The sequence below is a fragment of the Schistocerca nitens genome, chromosome 2, assembly GCF_023898315.1.
Source record: "Schistocerca nitens isolate TAMUIC-IGC-003100 chromosome 2, iqSchNite1.1, whole genome shotgun sequence".
In the NCBI taxonomy this organism is placed as follows: domain Eukaryota; kingdom Metazoa; phylum Arthropoda; class Insecta; order Orthoptera; family Acrididae; genus Schistocerca; species Schistocerca nitens.
Window position 1 is genome coordinate 105,668,837 of NC_064615.1, and position 16,837 is coordinate 105,685,673.

A 16,837-nucleotide genomic window follows, 5' to 3' on the forward strand; every position below is an offset into this window, starting at 1 on the left:
AAGGCAAAGGTCCCGAGTTCGAGTCTCGGTCGGGCACACAGTTTTAATCTGCCAGGAAGTTTCATATCAGCGCACACTCCGCTGCAGAGTGAAAATCTCATTCTGGAAACATCCCCCAGGCTGTGGCTAAGCCATGTCTCCGCAATATCCTTTCTTTCAGGAGTGCTAGTTCTGCATGGTTCGCAGGAGAGCTTCTCTAAAGTTTGGAAGGTAGGAGACGAGGTACTGGCAGAAGTAAAGCTGTGAGTACCGGGCGTGAGTCGTGCTTCGGTAGCTCAGTTGGTAGAGCACTTGCCCGTGAAAGGCAAAGGTCCCGAGTTCGAGTCTCGGTCGGGCACACAGTTTTAATCTGCCAGGAAGTTTCATATCAGCGCACACTCCGCTGCAGAGTGAAAATCTCATTCTGGAAACATCCCCCAGGCTGTGGCTAAGCCATGTCTCCGCAATATCCTTTCTTTCAGGAGTGCTAGTTCTGCATGGTTCGCAGGAGAGCTTCTGTAAAGTTTGGAAGGTAGGAGACGAGGTACTGGCAGAAGTAAAGCTGTGAGTACCGGGCGTGAGTCGTGCTTCGGTAGCTCAGTTGGTAGAGCACTTGCCCGCGAAAGGCAAAGGTTCCGAGTTCGAGTCTCGGTCGGGCACACAGTTTTAATCCGCCAGGAAGTTTCATATCAGCGCACACTCCGCTGCAGAGTGAAAATCTCATTCTGGAAACATCCCCCAGGCTGTGGCTAAGCCATGTCTCCGCAATATCCTTTCTTTCAGGAGTGCTAGTTCTGCATGGTTCGCAGGAGAGCTTCTGTAAAGTTTGGAAGGTAGGAGACGAGGTACTGGCAGAAGTAAAGCTGTGAGTACCGGGCGTGAGTCGTGCTTCGGTAGCTCAGTTGGTAGAGAACTTGCCCGCGAAAGGCAAAGGTCCCGAGTTCAAGTCTCGGTCGGGCACACAGTTTTAATCTGCCAGGAAGTTTCATATCAGCGCACACTCCACTGCAGAGTGAAAATCTCATTCTGGAAACATCCCCCAGGCTGTGGCTAAGCCATGTCTCCGCAATATCCTTTCTTTCAGGAGTGCTAGTTCTGCATGGTTCGCAGGAGAGCTTCTGTAAAGTTTGGAAGGTAGGAGACGAGGTACTGGCAGAAGTAAAGCTGTGAGTACCGGGCGTGAGTCGTGCTTCGGTAGCTCAGTTGGTAGAGCACTTGCCCGCGAAAGGCAAAGGTCCCGAGTTCGAGTCTCGGTCGGGCACACAGTTTTAATCTGCCAGGAAGTTTCATATCAGCGCACACTCCGCTGCAGAGTGAAAATCTCATTCTGGAAACATCCCCCAGGCTGTGGCTAAGCCATGTCTCCGCAATATCCTTTCTTTCAGGAGTGCTAGTTCTGCATGGTTCGCAGGAGAGCTTGTGTAAAGTTTGGAAGGTAGGAGACGAGGTACTGGCAGAAGTAAAGCTGTGAGTACCGGGCGTGAGTCGTGCTTCGGTAGCTCAGTTGGTAGAGCACTTGCCCGCGAAAGGCAAAGGTCCCGAGTTCGAGTCTCGGTCGGGCACACAGTTTTAATCTGCCAGGAAGTTTCATATCAGCGCACACTCCGCTGCAGAGTGAAAATCTCATTCTGGAAACATCCCCCAGGCTGTGGCTAAGCCATGTCTCCGCAATATCCTTTCTTTCAGGAGTGCTAGTTCTGCATGGTTCGCAGGAGAGCTTCTGTAAAGTTTGGAAGGTAGGAGACGAGGTACTGGCAGAAGTAAAGCTGTGAGTACCGGGCGTGAGTCGTGCTTCGGTAGCTCAGTTGGTAGAGCACTTGCCCGCGAAAGGCAAAGGTCCCGAGTTCGAGTCTCGGTCGGGCACACAGTTTTAATCTGCCAGGAAGTTTCATATCAGCGCACACTCCGCTGCAGAGTGAAAATCTCATTCTGGAAACATCCCCCAGGCTGTGGCTAAGCCATGTCTCCGCAATATCCTTTCTTTCAGGAGTGCTAGTTCTGCATGGTTCGCAGGAGAGCTTCTGTAACGTTTGGAAGGTAGGAGACGAGGTACTGGCAGAAGTAAAGCTGTGAGTACCGGGCGTGAGTCGTGCTTCGGTAGCTCAGTTGGTAGAGCACTTGCCCGCGAAAGGCAAAGGTCCCGAGTTCGAGTCTCGGTCGGGCACACAGTTTTAATCTGCCAGGAAGTTTCATATCAGCGCACACTCCGCTGAAGAGTGAAAATCTCATTCTGGAAACATCCCCCAGGCTGTGGCTAAGCCATGTCTCCGCAATATCCTTTCTTTCAGGAGTGCTAGTAATGCATGGTTCGCAGGAGAGCTTCTGTAAAGTTTGGAAGGTAGGAGACGAGGTACTGGCAGAAGTAAAGCTGTGAGTACCGGACGTGAGTCGTGCTTCGGTAGCTCAGTTGGTAGAGCACTTGCCCGCGAAAGGCAAAGGTCCCGAGTTCGAGTCTCGGTCGGGCACACAGTTTTAATCTGCCAGGAAGTTTCATATCAGCGCACACTCCGCTGCAGAGTGAAAATCTCATTCTGGAAACATCCCCCAGGCTGTGGCTACGCCATGTCTCCGCAATATCCTTTCTTTCAGGAGTGCTAGTTCTGCATGGTTCGCAGGAGAGCTTCTGTAAAGTTTGGAAGGTAGGAGACGAGGTACTGGTAGAAGTAAAGCTGTGAGTACCGGGCGTGAGTCGTGCTTCGGTAGCTCAGTTGGTAGAGCACTTGCCCGCGAAAGGCAAAGGTCCCGAGTTCGAGTCTCGGTCGGGCACACAGTTTTAATCTGCCAGGAAGTTTCATATCAGCGCACACTCCGCTGCAGAGTGAAAATCTCATTCTGGAAACATCCCCCAGGCTGTGGCTAAGCCATGTCTCCGCAATATCCTTTCTTTCAGGAGTGCTAGTTCTGCATGGTTCGCAGGAGAGCTTGTGTAAAGTTTGGAAGGTAGGAGACGAGGTACTGGCAGAAGTAAAGCTGTGAGTACCGGGCGTGAGTCGTGCTTCGGTAGCTCAGTTGATAGAGCACTTGCCCGCGAAAGGCAAAGGTCCCGAGTTCGAGTCTCGGTCGGGCACACAGTTTTAATCTGCCAGGAAGTTTCATATCAGCGCACACTCCGCTGCAGAGTGAAAATCTCATTCTGGAAACATCCCCCAGGCTGTGGCTAAGCCATGTCTCCGCAATATCCTTTCTTTCAGGAGTGCTAGTTCTGCATGTTTCGCAGGAGAGCTTCTGTAAAGTTTGGAAGGTAGGAGACGAGGTACTGGCAGAAGTAAAGCTGTGAGTACCGGGCGTGAGTCGTGCTTCGGTAGCTCAGTTGGTAGAGCACTTGCCCGCGAAAGGCAAAGGTCCCGAGTTCGAGTCTCGGTCGGGCACACAGTTTTAATCTGCCAGGAAGTTTCATATCAGCGCACACTCCGCTGCAGAGTGAAAATCTCATTCTGGAAACATCCCCCAGGCTGTGGCTAAGCCATGTCTCCGCAATATCCTTTCTTTCAGGAGTGCTAGTTCTGCATGGTTCGCAGGAGAGCTTGTGTAAAGTTTGGAAGGTAGGAGACGAGGTACTGGCAGAAGTAAAGCTGTGAGTACCGGGCGTGAGTCGTGCTTCGGTAGCTCAGTTGGTAGAGCACTTGCCCGCGAAAGGCAAAGGTCCCGAGTTCGAGTCTCGGTCGGGCACACAGTTTTAATCTGCCAGGAAGTTTCATATCAGCGCACACTCCGCTGCAGAGTGAAAATCTCATTCTGGAAACATCCCCCTGGCTGTGGCTAAGCCATGTCTCCGCAATATCCTTTCTTTCAGGAGTGCTAGTTCTGCATGGTTCGCAGGAGAGCTTCTGTAAAGTTTGGAAGGTAGGAGACGAGGTACTGGCAGAAGTAAAGCTGTGAGTACCGGGCGTGAGTCGTGCTTCGGTAGCTCAGTTGGTAGAGCACTTGCCCGCGAAAGGCAAAGGTCCCGAGTTCGAGTCTCGGTCGGGCACACAGTTTTAATCTGCCAGGAAGTTTCATATCAGCGCACACTCCGCTGCAGAGTGAAAATCTCATACTGGAAACATCCCCCAGGCTGTGGCTAAGCCATGTCTCCGCAATATCCTTTCTTTCAGGAGTGCTAGTTCTGCATGGTTCGCAGGAGAGCTTGTGTAAAGTTTGGAAGGTAGGAGACGAGGTACTGGCAGAAGTAAAGCTGTGAGTACCGGGCGTGAGTCGTGCTTCGGTAGCTCAGTTGGTAGAGAACTTGCCCGCGAAAGGCAAAGGTCCCGAGTTCGAGTCTCGGTCGGGCACACAGTTTTAATCTGCCAGGAAGTTTCATATCAGCGCACACTCCGCTGCAGAGTGAAAATCTCATTCTGGAAACATCCCCCAGGCTGTGGCTAAGCCATGTCTCCGCAATATCCTTTCTTTCAGGAGTGCTAGTTCTGCATGGTTCGCAGGAGAGCTTCTGTAAAGTTTGGAAGGTAGGAGACGAGGTACTGGTAGAAGTAAAGCTGTGAGTACCGGGCGTGAGTCGTGCTTCGGTAGCTCAGTTGGTAGAGCACTTGCCCGCGAAAGGCAAAGGTCCCGAGTTCGAGTCTCGGTCGGGCACACAGTTTTAATCTGCCAGGAAGTTTCATATCAGCGCACACTCCGCTGCAGAGTGAAAATCTCATTCTGGAAACATCCCCCAGGCTGTGGCTAAGCCATGTCTCCGCAATATCCTTTCTTTCAGGAGTGCTAGTTCTGCATGGTTCGCAGGAGAGCTTCTGTAAAGTTTGGAAGGTAGGAGACGAGGTACTGGCAGAAGTAAAGCTGTGAGTACCGGGCGTGAGTCGTGCTTCGGTAGCTCAGTTGGTAGAGCACTTGCCCGCGAAAGGCAAAGGTCCCGAGTTCGAGTCTCGGTCGGGCACACAGTTTTAATCTGCCAGGAAGTTTCATATCAGCGCACACTCCGCTGCAGAGTGAAAATCTCATTCTGGAAACATCCCCCAGGCTGTGGCTAAGCCATGTCTCCGCAATATCCTTTCTTTCAGGAGTGCTAGTTCTGCATGGTTCGCAGGAGAGCTTGTGTAAAGTTTGGAAGGTAGGAGACGAGGTACTGGCAGAAGTAAAGCTGTGAGTACCGGGCGTGAGTCGTGCTTCGGTAGCTCAGTTGGTAGAGCACTTGCCCGCGAAAGGCAAAGGTCCCGAGTTCGAGTCTCGGTCGGGCACACAGTTTTAATCTGCCAGGAAGTTTCATATCAGCGCAAACTCCGCTGCAGAGTGAAAATCTCATTCTGGAAACATCCCCCAGGCTGTGGCTAAGCCATGTCTCCGCAATATCCTTTCTTTCAGGAGTGCTAGTTCTGCATGGTTCGCAGGAGAGCTTGTGTAAAGTTTGGAAGGTAGGAGACGAGGTACTGGCAGAAGTAAAGCTGTGAGTACCGGGCGTGAGTCGTGCTTCGGTAGCTCAGTTGGTAGAGCACTTGCCCGCGAAAGGCAAAGGTCCCGAGTTCGAGTCTCGGTCGGGCACACAGTTTTAATCTGCCAGGAAGTTTCATATCAGCGCACACTCCGCTGCAGAGTGAAAATCTCATTCTGGAAACATCCCCCAGGCTGTGGCTAAGCCATGTCTCCGCAATATCCTTTCTTTCAGGAGTGCTAGTTCTGCATGGTTCGCAGGAGAGCTTCTGTAAAGTTTGGAAGGTAGGAGACGAGGTACTGGCAGAAGTAAAGCTGTGAGTACCGGGCGTGAGTCGTGCTTCGGTAGCTCAGTTGGTAGAGCACTTGCCCGCGAAAGGCAAAGGTCCCGAGTTCGAGTCTCGGTCGGGCACACAGTTTTAATCTGCCAGGAAGTTTCATATCAGCGCACACTCCGCTGCAGAGTGAAAATCTCATTCTGGAAACATCCCCCAGGCTGTGGCTAAGCCATGTCTCCGCAATATCCTTTCTTTCAGGAGTGCTAGTTCTGCATGGTTCGCAGGAGAGCTTCTGTAAAGTTTGGAAGGTAGGAGACGAGGTACTGGCAGAAGTAAAGCTGTGAGTACCGGGCGTGAGTCGTGCTTCGGTAGCTCAGTTGGTAGAGCACTTGCCCGCGAAAGGCAAAGGTCCCGAGTTCGAGTCTCGGTCGGGCACACAGTTTTAATCTGCCAGGAAGTTTCATATCAGCGCACACTCCGCTGCAGAGTGAAAATCTCATTCTGGAAACATCCCCCAGGCTGTGGCTAAGCCATGTCTCCGCAATATCCTTTCTTTCAGGAGTGCTAGTTCTGCATGGTTCGCAGGAGAGCTTGTGTAAAGTTTGGAAGGTAGGAGACGAGGTACTGGCAGAAGTAAAGCTGTGAGTACCGGGCGTGAGTCGTGCTTCGGTAGCTCAGTTGGTAGAGAACTTGCCCGCGAAAGGCAAAGGTCCCGAGTTCGAGTCTCGGTCGGGCACACAGTTTTAATCTGCCAGGAAGTTTCATATCAGCGCACACTCCGCTGCAGAGTGAAAATCTCATTCTGGAAACATCCCCCAGGCTGTGGCTAAGCCATGTCTCCGCAATATCCTTTCTTTCAGGAGTGCTAGTTCTGCATGGTTCGCAGGAGAGCTTCTGTAAAGTTTGGAAGGTAGGAGACGAGGTACTGGCAGAAGTAAAGCTGTGAGTACCGGGCGTGAGTCGTGCTTCGGTAGCTCAGTTGGTAGAGCACTTGCCCGCGAAAGGCAAAGGTCCCGAGTTCGAGTCTCGGTCGGGCACACAGTTTTAATCTGCCAGGAAGTTTCATATCAGCGCACACTCCGCTGCAGAGTGAAAATCTCATTCTGGAAACATCCCCCAGGCTGTGGCTAAGCCATGTCTCCGCAATATCCTTTCTTTCAGGAGTGCTAAATCTGCATGGTTCGCAGGAGAGCTTGTGTAAAGTTTGGAAGGTAGGAGACGAGGTACTGGCAGAAGTAAAGCTGTGAGTACCGGGCGTGAGTCGTGCTTCGGTAGCTCAGTTGGTAGAGAACTTGCCCGCGAAAGGCAAAGGTCCCGAGTTCGAGTCTCGGTCGGGCACACAGTTTTAATCTGCCAGGAAGTTTCATATCAGCGCACACTCCGCTGCAGAGTGAAAATCTCATTCTGGAAACATCCCCCAGGCTGTGGCTAAGCCATGTCTCCGCAATATCCTTTCTTTCAGGAGTGCTAGTTCTGCATGGTTCGCAGGAGAGCTTCTGTAAAGTTTGGAAGGTAGGAGACGAGGTACTGGTAGAAGTAAAGCTGTGAGTACCGGGCGTGAGTCGTGCTTCGGTAGCTCAGTTGGTAGAGCACTTGCCCGCGAAAGGCAAAGGTCCCGAGTTCGAGTCTCGGTCGGGCACACAGTTTTAATCTGCCAGGAAGTTTCATATCAGCGCACACTCCGCTGCAGAGTGAAAATCTCATTCTGGAAACATCCCCCAGGCTGTGGCTAAGCCATGTCTCCGCAATATCCTTTCTTTCAGGAGTGCTAGTTCTGCATGGTTCGCAGGAGAGCTTCTGTAAAGTTTGGAAGGTAGGAGACGAGGTACTGGCAGAAGTAAAGCTGTGAGTACCGGGCGTGAGTCGTGCTTCGGTAGCTCAGTTGGTAGAGCACTTGCCCGCGAAAGGCAAAGGTCCCGAGTTCGAGTCTCGGTCGGGCACACAGTTTTAATCTGCCAGGAAGTTTCATATCAGCGCACACTCCGCTGCAGAGTGAAAATCTCATTCTGGAAACATCCCCCTGGCTGTGGCTAAGCCATGTCTCCGCAATATCCTTTCTTTCAGGAGTGCTAGTTCTGCATGGTTCGCAGGAGAGCTTCTGTAAAGTTTGGAAGGTAGGAGACGAGGTACTGGCAGAAGTAAAGCTGTGAGTACCGGGCGTGAGTCGTGCTTCGGTAGCTCAGTTGGTAGAGCACTTGCCCGCGAAAGGCAAAGGTCCCGAGTTCGAGTCTCGGTCGGGCACACAGTTTTAATCTGCCAGGAAGTTTCATATCAGCGCACACTCCGCTGCAGAGTGAAAATCTCATTCTGGAAACATCCCCCAGGCTGTGGCTAAGCCATGTCTCCGCAATATCCTTTCTTTCAGGAGTGCTAGTTCTGCATGGTTCGCAGGAGAGCTTGTGTAAAGTTTGGAAGGTAGGAGACGAGGTACTGGCAGAAGTAAAGCTGTGAGTACCGGGCGTGAGTCGTGCTTCGGTAGCTCAGTTGGTAGAGCACTTGCCCGCGAAAGGCAAAGGTCCCGAGTTCGAGTCTCGGTCGGGCACACAGTTTTAATCTGCCAGGAAGTTTCATATCAGCGCACACTCCGCTGCAGAGTGAAAATCTCATTCTGGAAACATCCCCCAGGCTGTGGCTAAGCCATGTCTCCGCAATATCCTTTCTTTCAGGAGTGCTAGTTCTGCATGGTTCGCAGGAGAGCTTCTGTAAAGTTTGGAAGGTAGGAGACGAGGTACTGGCAGAAGTAAAGCTGTGAGTACCGGGCGTGAGTCGTGCTTCGGTAGCTCAGTTGGTAGAGAACTTGCCCGCGAAAGGCAAAGGTCCCGAGTTCGAGTCTCGGTCGGGCACACAGTTTTAATCTGCCAGGAAGTTTCATATCAGCGCACACTCCGCTGCAGAGTGAAAATCTCATTCTGGAAACATCCCCCAGGCTGTGGCTAAGCCATATCTCCGCAATATCCTTTCTTTCAGGAGTGCTAGTTCTGCATGGTTCGCAGGAGAGCTTGTGTAAAGTTTGGAAGGTAGGAGACGAGGTACTGGCAGAAGTAAAGCTGTGAGTACCGGGCGTGAGTCGTGCTTCGGTAGCTCAGTTGGTAGAGCACTTGCCCGCGAAAGGCAAAGGTCCCGAGTTCGAGTCTCGGTCGGGCACACAGTTTTAATCTGCCAGGAAGTTTCATATCAGCGCACACTCCGCTGCAGAGTGAAAATCTCATTCTGGAAACATCCCCCAGGCTGTGGCTAAGCCATGTCTCCGCAATATCCTTTCTTTCAGGAGTGCTAGTTCTGCATGGTTCGCAGGAGAGCTTGTGTAAAGTTTGGAAGGTAGGAGACGAGGTACTGGCAGAAGTAAAGCTGTGAGTACCGGGCGTGAGTCGTGCTTCGGTAGCTCAGTTGGTAGAGCACTTGCCCGCGAAAGGCAAAGGTCCCGAGTTCGAGTCTCGGTCGGGCACACAGTTTTAATCTGCCAGGAAGTTTCATATCAGCGCACACTCCGCTGCAGAGTGAAAATCTCATTCTGGAAACATCCCCCAGGCTGTGGCTAAGCCATGTCTCCGCAATATCCTTTCTTTCAGGAGTGCTAGTTCTGCATGGTTCGCAGGAGAGCTTCTGTAAAGTTTGGAAGGTAGGAGACGAGGTACTGGCAGAAGTAAAGCTGTGAGTACCGGGCGTGAGTCGTGCTTCGGTAGCTCAGTTGGTAGAGCACTTGCCCGCGAAAGGCAAAGGTCCCGAGTTCGAGTCTCGGTCGGGCACACAGTTTTAATCTGCCAGGAAGTTTCATATCAGCGCACACTCCGCTGCAGAGTGTAAATCTCATTCTGGAAACATCCCCCAGGCTGTGGCTAAGCCATGTCTCCGCAATATCCTTTCTTTCAGGAGTGCTAGTTCTGCATGGTTCGCAGGAGAGCTTGTGTAAAGTTTGGAAGGTAGGAGACGAGGTACTGGCAGAAGTAAAGCTGTGAGTACCGGGCGTGAGTCGTGCTTCGGTAGCTCAGTTGGTAGAGCACTTGCCCGCGAAAGGCAAAGGTCCCGAGTTCGAGTCTCGGTCGGGCACACAGTTTTAATCTGCCAGGAAGTTTCATATCAGCGCACACTCCGCTGCAGAGTGAAAATCTCATTCTGGAAACATCCCCCAGGCTGTGGCTAAGCCATGTCTCCGCAATATCCTTTCTTTCAGGAGTGCTAGTTCTGCATGGTTCGCAGGAGAGCTTCTGTAAAGTTTGGAAGGTAGGAGACGAGGTACTGGCAGAAGTAAAGCTGTGAGTACCGGGCGTGAGTCGTGCTTCGGTAGCTCAGTTGGTAGAGCACTTGCCCGCGAAAGGCAAAGGTCCCGAGTTCGAGTCTCGGTCGGGCACACAGTTTTAATCTGCCAGGAAGTTTCATATCAGCGCACACTCCGCTGCAGAGTGAAAATCTCATTCTGGAAACATCCCCCTGGCTGTGGCTAAGCCATGTCTCCGCAATATCCTTTCTTTCAGGAGTGCTAGTTCTGCATGGTTCGCAGGAGAGCTTCTGTAAAGTTTGGAAGGTAGGAGACGAGGTACTGGCAGAAGTAAAGCTGTGAGTACCGGGCGTGAGTCGTGCTTCGGTAGCTCAGTTGGTAGAGCACTTGCCCGCGAAAGGCAAAGGTCCCGAGTTCGAGTCTCGGTCGGGCACACAGTTTTAATCTGCCAGGAAGTTTCATATCAGCGCACACTCCGCTGCAGAGTGAAAATCTCATTCTGGAAACATCCCCCAGGCTGTGGCTAAGCCATGTCTCCGCAATATCCTTTCTTTCAGGAGTGCTAGTTCTGCATGGTTCGCAGGAGAGCTTGTGTAAAGTTTGGAAGGTAGGAGACGAGGTACTGGCAGAAGTAAAGCTGTGAGTACCGGGCGTGAGTCGTGCTTCGGTAGCTCAGTTGGTAGAGCACTTGCCCGCGAAAGGCAAAGGTCCCGAGTTCGAGTCTCGGTCGGGCACACAGTTTTAATCTGCCAGGAAGTTTCATATCAGCGCACACTCCGCTGCAGAGTGAAAATCTCATTCTGGAAACATCCCCCAGGCTGTGGCTAAGCCATGTCTCCGCAATATCCTTTCTTTCAGGAGTGCTAGTTCTGCATGGTTCGCAGGAGAGCTTGTGTAAAGTTTGGAAGGTAGGAGACGAGGTACTGGCAGAAGTAAAGCTGTGAGTACCGGGCGTGAGTCGTGCTTCGGTAGCTCAGTTGGTAGAGCACTTGCCCGCGAAAGGCAAAGGTCCCGAGTTCGAGTCTCGGTCGGGCACACAGTTTTAATCTGCCAGGAAGTTTCATATCAGCGCACACTCCGCTGCAGAGTGAAAATCTCATTCTGGAAAGATCCCCCGGGCTGTGGCTAAGCCATGTCTCCGCAATATCCTTTCTTTCAGGAGTGCTAGTTCTGCATGGTTCGCAGGAGAGCTTGTGTAAAGTTTGGAAGGTAGGAGACGAGGTACTGGCAGAAGTAAAGCTGTGAGTACCGGGCGTGAGTCGTGCTTCGGTAGCTCAGTTGGTAGAGCACTTGCCCGCGAAAGGCAAAGGTCCCGAGTTCGAGTCTCGGTCGGGCACACAGTTTTAATCTGCCAGGAAGTTTCATATCAGCGCACACTCCGCTGCAGAGTGAAAATCTCATTCTGGAAACATCCCCCAGGCTGTGGCTAAGCCATGTCTCCGCAATATCCTTTCTTTCAGGAGTGCTAGTTCTGCATGGTTCGCAGGAGAGCTTCTGTAATGTTTGGAAGGTAGGAGACGAGGTACTGGCAGAAGTAAAGCTGTGAGTACCGGGCGTGAGTCGTGCTTCGGTAGCTCAGTTGGTAGAGCACTTGCCCGCGAAAGGCAAAGGTCCCGAGTTCGAGTCTCGGTCGGGCACACAGTTTTAATCCGCCAGGAAGTTTCATATCAGCGCACACTCCGCTGCAGAGTGGAAATCTCATTCTGGAAACATCCCCCAGGCTGTGGCTAAGCCATGTCTCCGCAATATCCTTTCTTTCAGGAGTGCTAGTTCTGCATGGTTCGCAGGAGAGCTTGTGTAAAGTTTGGAAGGTAGGAGACGAGGTACTGGCAGAAGTAAAGCTGTGAGTACCGGGCGTGAGTCGTGCTTCGGTAGCTCAGTTGGTAGAGAACTTGCCCGCGAAAGGCAAAGCTCCCGAGTTCGAGTCTCGGTCGGGCACACAGTTTTAATCTGCCAGGAAGTTTCATATCAGCGCACACTCCGCTGCAGAGTGAAAATCTCATTCTGGAAACATCCCCCAGGCTGTGGCTAAGCCATGTCTCCGCAATATCCTTTCTTTCAGGAGTGCTAGTTCTGCATGGTTCGCAGGAGAGCTTGTGTAAAGTTTGGAAGGTAGGAGACGAGGTACTGGCAGAAGTAAAGCTGTGAGTACCGGGCGTGAGTCGTGCTTCGGTAGCTCAGTTGGTAGAGCACTTGCCCGCGAAAGGCAAAGGTCCCGAGTTCGAGTCTCGGTCGGGCACACAGTTTTAATCTGCCAGGAAGTTTCATATCAGCGCACACTCCGCTGCAGAGTGAAAATCTCATTCTGGAAACATCCCCCTGGCTGTGGCTAAGCCATGTCTCCGCAATATCCTTTCTTTCAGGAGTGCTAGTTCTGCATGGTTCGCAGGAGAGCTTCTGTAAAGTTAGGAAGGTAGGAGACGAGGTACTGGCAGAAGTAAAGCTGTGAGTACCGGGCGTGAGTCGTGCTTCGGTAGCTCAGTTGGTAGAGCACTTGCCCGCGAAAGGCAAAGGTCCCGAGTTCGAGTCTCGGTCGGGCACACAGTTTTAATCTGCCAGGAAGTTTCATATCAGCGCACACTCCGCTGCAGAGTGAAAATCTCATTCTGGAAACATCCCCCAGGCTGTGGCTAAGCCATGTCTCCGCAATATCCTTTCTTTCAGGAGTGCTAGTTCTGCATGGTTCGCAGGAGAGCTTGTGTAAAGTTTGGAAGGTAGGAGACGAGGTACTGGCAGAAGTAAAGCTGTGAGTACCGGGCGTGAGTCGTGCTTCGGTAGCTCAGTTGGTAGAGCACTTGCCCGCGAAAGGCAAAGGTCCCGAGTTCGAGTCTCGGTCGGGCACACAGTTTTAATCTGCCAGGAAGTTTCATATCAGCGCACACTCCGCTGCAGAGTGAAAATCTCATTCTGGAAACATCCCCCAGGCTGTGGCTAAGCCATGTCTCCGCAATATCCTTTCTTTCAGGAGTGCTAGTTCTGCATGGTTCGCAGGAGAGCTTCTGTAAAGTTTGGAAGGTAGGAGACGAGGTACTGGCAGAAGTAAAGCTGTGAGTACCGGGCGTGAGTCGTGCTTCGGTAGCTCAGTTGGTAGAGCATTTGCCCGCGAAAGGCAAAGGTCCCGAGTTCAAGTCTCGGTCGGGCACACAGTTTTAATCTGCCAGGAAGTTTCATATCAGCGCACACTCCGCTGCAGAGTGAAAATCTCATTCTGGAAACATCCCCCAGGCTGTGGCTAAGCCATGTCTCCGCAATATCCTTTCTTTCAGGAGTGCTAGTTCTGCATGGTTCGCAGGAGAGCTTCTGTAAAGTTTGGAAGGTAGGAGACGAGGTACTGGTAGAAGTAAAGCTGTGAGTACCGGGCGTGAGTCGTGCTTCGGTAGCTCAGTTGGTAGAGCACTTGCCCGCGAAAGGCAAAGGTCCCGAGTTCGAGTCTCGGTCGGGCACACAGTTTTAATCTGCCAGGAAGTTTCATATCAGCGCACACTCCGCTGCAGAGTGAAAATCTCATTCTGGAAACATCCCCCAGGCTGTGGCTAAGCCATGTCTCCGCAATATCCTTTCTTTCAGGAGTGCTAGTTCTGCATGGTTCGCAGGAGAGCTTGTGTAAAGTTTGGAAGGTAGGAGACGAGGTACTGGCAGAAGTAAAGCTGTGAGTACCGGGCGTGAGTCGTGCTTCGGTAGCTCAGTTGGTAGAGCACTTGCCCGCGAAAGGCAAAGGTCCCGAGTTCGAGTCTCGGTCGGGCACACAGTTTTAATCTGCCAGGAAGTTTCATATCAGCGCACACTCCGCTGCAGAGTGAAAATCTCATTCTGGAAACATCCCCCAGGCTGTGGCTAAGCCATGTCTCCGCAATATCCTTTCTTTCAGGAGTGCTAGTTCCGCATGGTTCGCAGGAGAGCTTCTGTAAAGTTTGGAAGGTAGGAGACGAGGTACTGGCAGAAGTAAAGCTGTGAGTACCGGGCGTGAGTCGTGCTTCGGTAGCTCAGTTGGTAGAGCACTTGCCCGCGAAAGGCAAAGGTCCCGAGTTCGAGTCTCGGTCGGGCACACAGTTTTAATCTGCCAGGAAGTTTCATATCAGCGCACACTCCGCTGCAGAGTGAAAATCTCATTCTGGAAACATCCCCCAGGCTGTGGCTAAGCCATGTCTCCGCAATATCCTTTCTTTCAGGAGTGCTAGTTCTGCATGGTTCGCAGGAGAGCTTCTGTAAAGTTTGGAAGGTAGGAGACGAGGTACTGGCAGAAGTAAAGCTGTGAGTACCGGGCGTGAGTCGTGCTTCGGTAGCTCAGTTGGTAGAGCACTTGCCCGCGAAAGGCAAAGGTCCCGAGTTCGAGTCTCGGTCGGGCACACAGTTTTAATCCGCCAGGAAGTTTCATATCAGCGCACACTCCGCTGCAGAGTGGAAATCTCATTCTGGAAACATCCCCCAGGCTGTGGCTAAGCCATGTCTCCGCAATATCCTTTCTTTCAGGAGTGCTAGTTCTGCATGGTTCGCAGGAGAGCTTCTGTAAAGTTTGGAAGGTAGGAGACGAGGTACTGGCAGAAGTAAAGCTGTGAGTACCGGGCGTGAGTCGTGCTTCGGTAGCTCAGTTGGTAGAGCACTTGCCCGCGAAAGGCAAAGGTCCCGAGTTCGAGTCTCGGTCGGGCACACAGTTTTAATCTGCCAGGAAGATTCATATCAGCGCACACTCCGCTGCAGAGTGAAAATCTCATTCTGGAAACATCCCCCAGGCTGTGGCTAAGCCATGTCTCCGCAATATCCTTTCTTTCAGGAGTGCTAGTTCTGCATGGTTCGCAGGAGAGCTTCTGTAATGTTTGGAAGGTAGGAGACGAGGTACTGGCAGAAGTAAAGCTGTGAGTACCGGGCGTGAGTCGTGCTTCGGTAGCTCAGTTGGTAGAGCACTTGCCCGCGAAAGGCAAAGGTCCCGAGTTCGAGTCTCGGTCGGGCACACAGTTTTAATCCGCCAGGAAGTTTCATATCAGCGCACACTCCGCTGCAGAGTGGAAATCTCATTCTGGAAACATCCCCCAGGCTGTGGCTAAGCCATGTCTCCGCAATATCCTTTCTTTCAGGAGTGCTAGTTCTGCATGGTTCGCAGGAGAGCTTCTGTAAAGTTTGGAAGGTAGGAGACGAGGTACTGGCAGAAGTAAAGCTGTGAGTACCGGGCGTGAGTCGTGCTTCGGTAGCTCAGTTGGTAGAGAACTTGCCCGCGAAAGGCAAAGGTCCCGAGTTCGAGTCTCGGTCGGGCACACAGTTTTAATCTGCCAGGAAGTTTCATATCAGCGCACACTCCGCTGCAGAGTGAAAATCTCATTCTGGAAACATCCCCCAGGCTGTGGCTAAGCCATGTCTCCGCAATATCCTTTCTTTCAGGAGTGCTAGTTCTGCATGTTTCGCAGGAGAGCTTCTGTAAAGTTTGGAAGGTAGGAGACGAGGTACTGGCAGATGTAAAGCTGTGAGTACCGGGCGTGAGTCGTGCTTCGGTAGCTCAGTTGATAGAGCACTTGCCCGCGAAAGGCAAAGGTCCCGAGTTCGAGTCTCGGTCGGGCACACAGTTTTAATCTGCCAGGAAGTTTCATATCAGCGCACACTCCGCTGCAGAGTGAAAATCTCATTCTGGAAACATCCCCCAGGCTGTGGCTAAGCCATGTCTCCGCAATATCCTTTCTTTCAGGAGTGCTAGTTCTGCATGGTTCGCAGGAGAGCTTCTGTAAAGTTTGGAAGGTAGGAGACGAGGTACTGGCAGAAGTAAAGCTGTGAGTACCGGGCGTGAGTCGTGCTTCGGTAGCTCAGTTGGTAGAGCACTTGCCCGCGAAAGGCAAAGGTCCCGAGTTCGAGTCTCGGTCGGGCACACAGTTTTAATCTGCCAGGAAGTTTCATATCAGCGCACACTCCGCTGCAGAGTGAAAATCTAATTCTGGAAACATCCCCCTGGCTGTGGCTAAGCCATGTCTCCGCAATATCCTTTCTTTCAGGAGTGCTAGTTCTGCATGGTTCGCAGGAGAGCTTCTGTAAAGTTTGGAAGGTAGGAGACGAGGTACTGGCAGAAGTAAAGCTGTGAGTACCGGGCGTGATCGCGCTTCGGTAGCTCAGTTGGTAGAGCACTTGCCCGCGAAAGGCAAAGGTCCCGAGTTCGAGTGTCGGTCGGGCACACAGTTTTAATCTGCCAGGAAGTTTCATATCAGCGCACACTCCGCTGCAGAGTGAAAATCTCATTCTGGAAACATCCCCCAGGCTGTGGCTAAGCCATGTCTCCGCAATATCCTTTCTTTCAGGAGTGCTAGTTCTGCATGGTTCGCAGGAGAGCTTCTGTAAAGTTTGGAAGGTAGGAGACGAGGTACTGGCAGAAGTAAAGCTGTGAGTACCGGGCGTGAGTCGTGCTTCGGTAGCTCAGTTGGTAGAGCACTTGCCCGCGAAAGGCAAAGGTCCCGAGTTCGAGTCTCGGTCGGGCACACAGTTTTAATCTGCCAGGAAGTTTCATATCAGCGCACACTCCGCTGCAGAGTGAAAATCTCATTCTGGAAACATCCCCCAGGCTGTGGCTAAGCCATGTCTCCGCAATATCCTTTCTTTCAGGAGTGCTAGTTCTGCATGGTTCGCAGGAGAGCTTCTGTAAAGTTTGGAAGGTAGGAGACGAGGTACTGGCAGAAGTAAAGCTGTGAGTACCGGGCGTGAGTCGTGCTTCGGTAGCTCAGTTGGTAGAGCACTTGCCCGCGAAAGGCAAAGGTCCCGAGTTCGAGTCTCGGTCGGGCACACAGTTTTAATCTGCCAGGAAGTTTCATATCAGCGCACACTCCGCTGCAGAGTGAAAATCTCATTCTGGAAACATCCCCCAGGCTGTGGCTAAGCCATGTCTCCGCAATATCCTTTCTTTCAGGAGTGCTAGTTCTGCATGGTTCGCAGGAGAGCTTGTGTAAAGTTTGGAAGGTAGGAGACGAGGTACTGGCAGAAGTAAAGCTGTGAGTACCGGGCGTGAGTCGTGCTTCGGTAGCTCAGTTGG

General features: G+C 52.1%; 1 non-coding gene across 1 annotated transcript; it reads left to right on the top strand.

The window, feature by feature from the left end:
• The first annotated feature begins 263 nt into the window (after positions 1-263).
• Trnas-uga (transfer RNA serine (anticodon UGA)) lies at positions 264-338 on the top strand. The gene has a single exon. It is a non-coding gene; the product is annotated as a tRNA-Ser (tRNA).
• Positions 339-16,837: the final 16,499 nt, after the last annotated feature.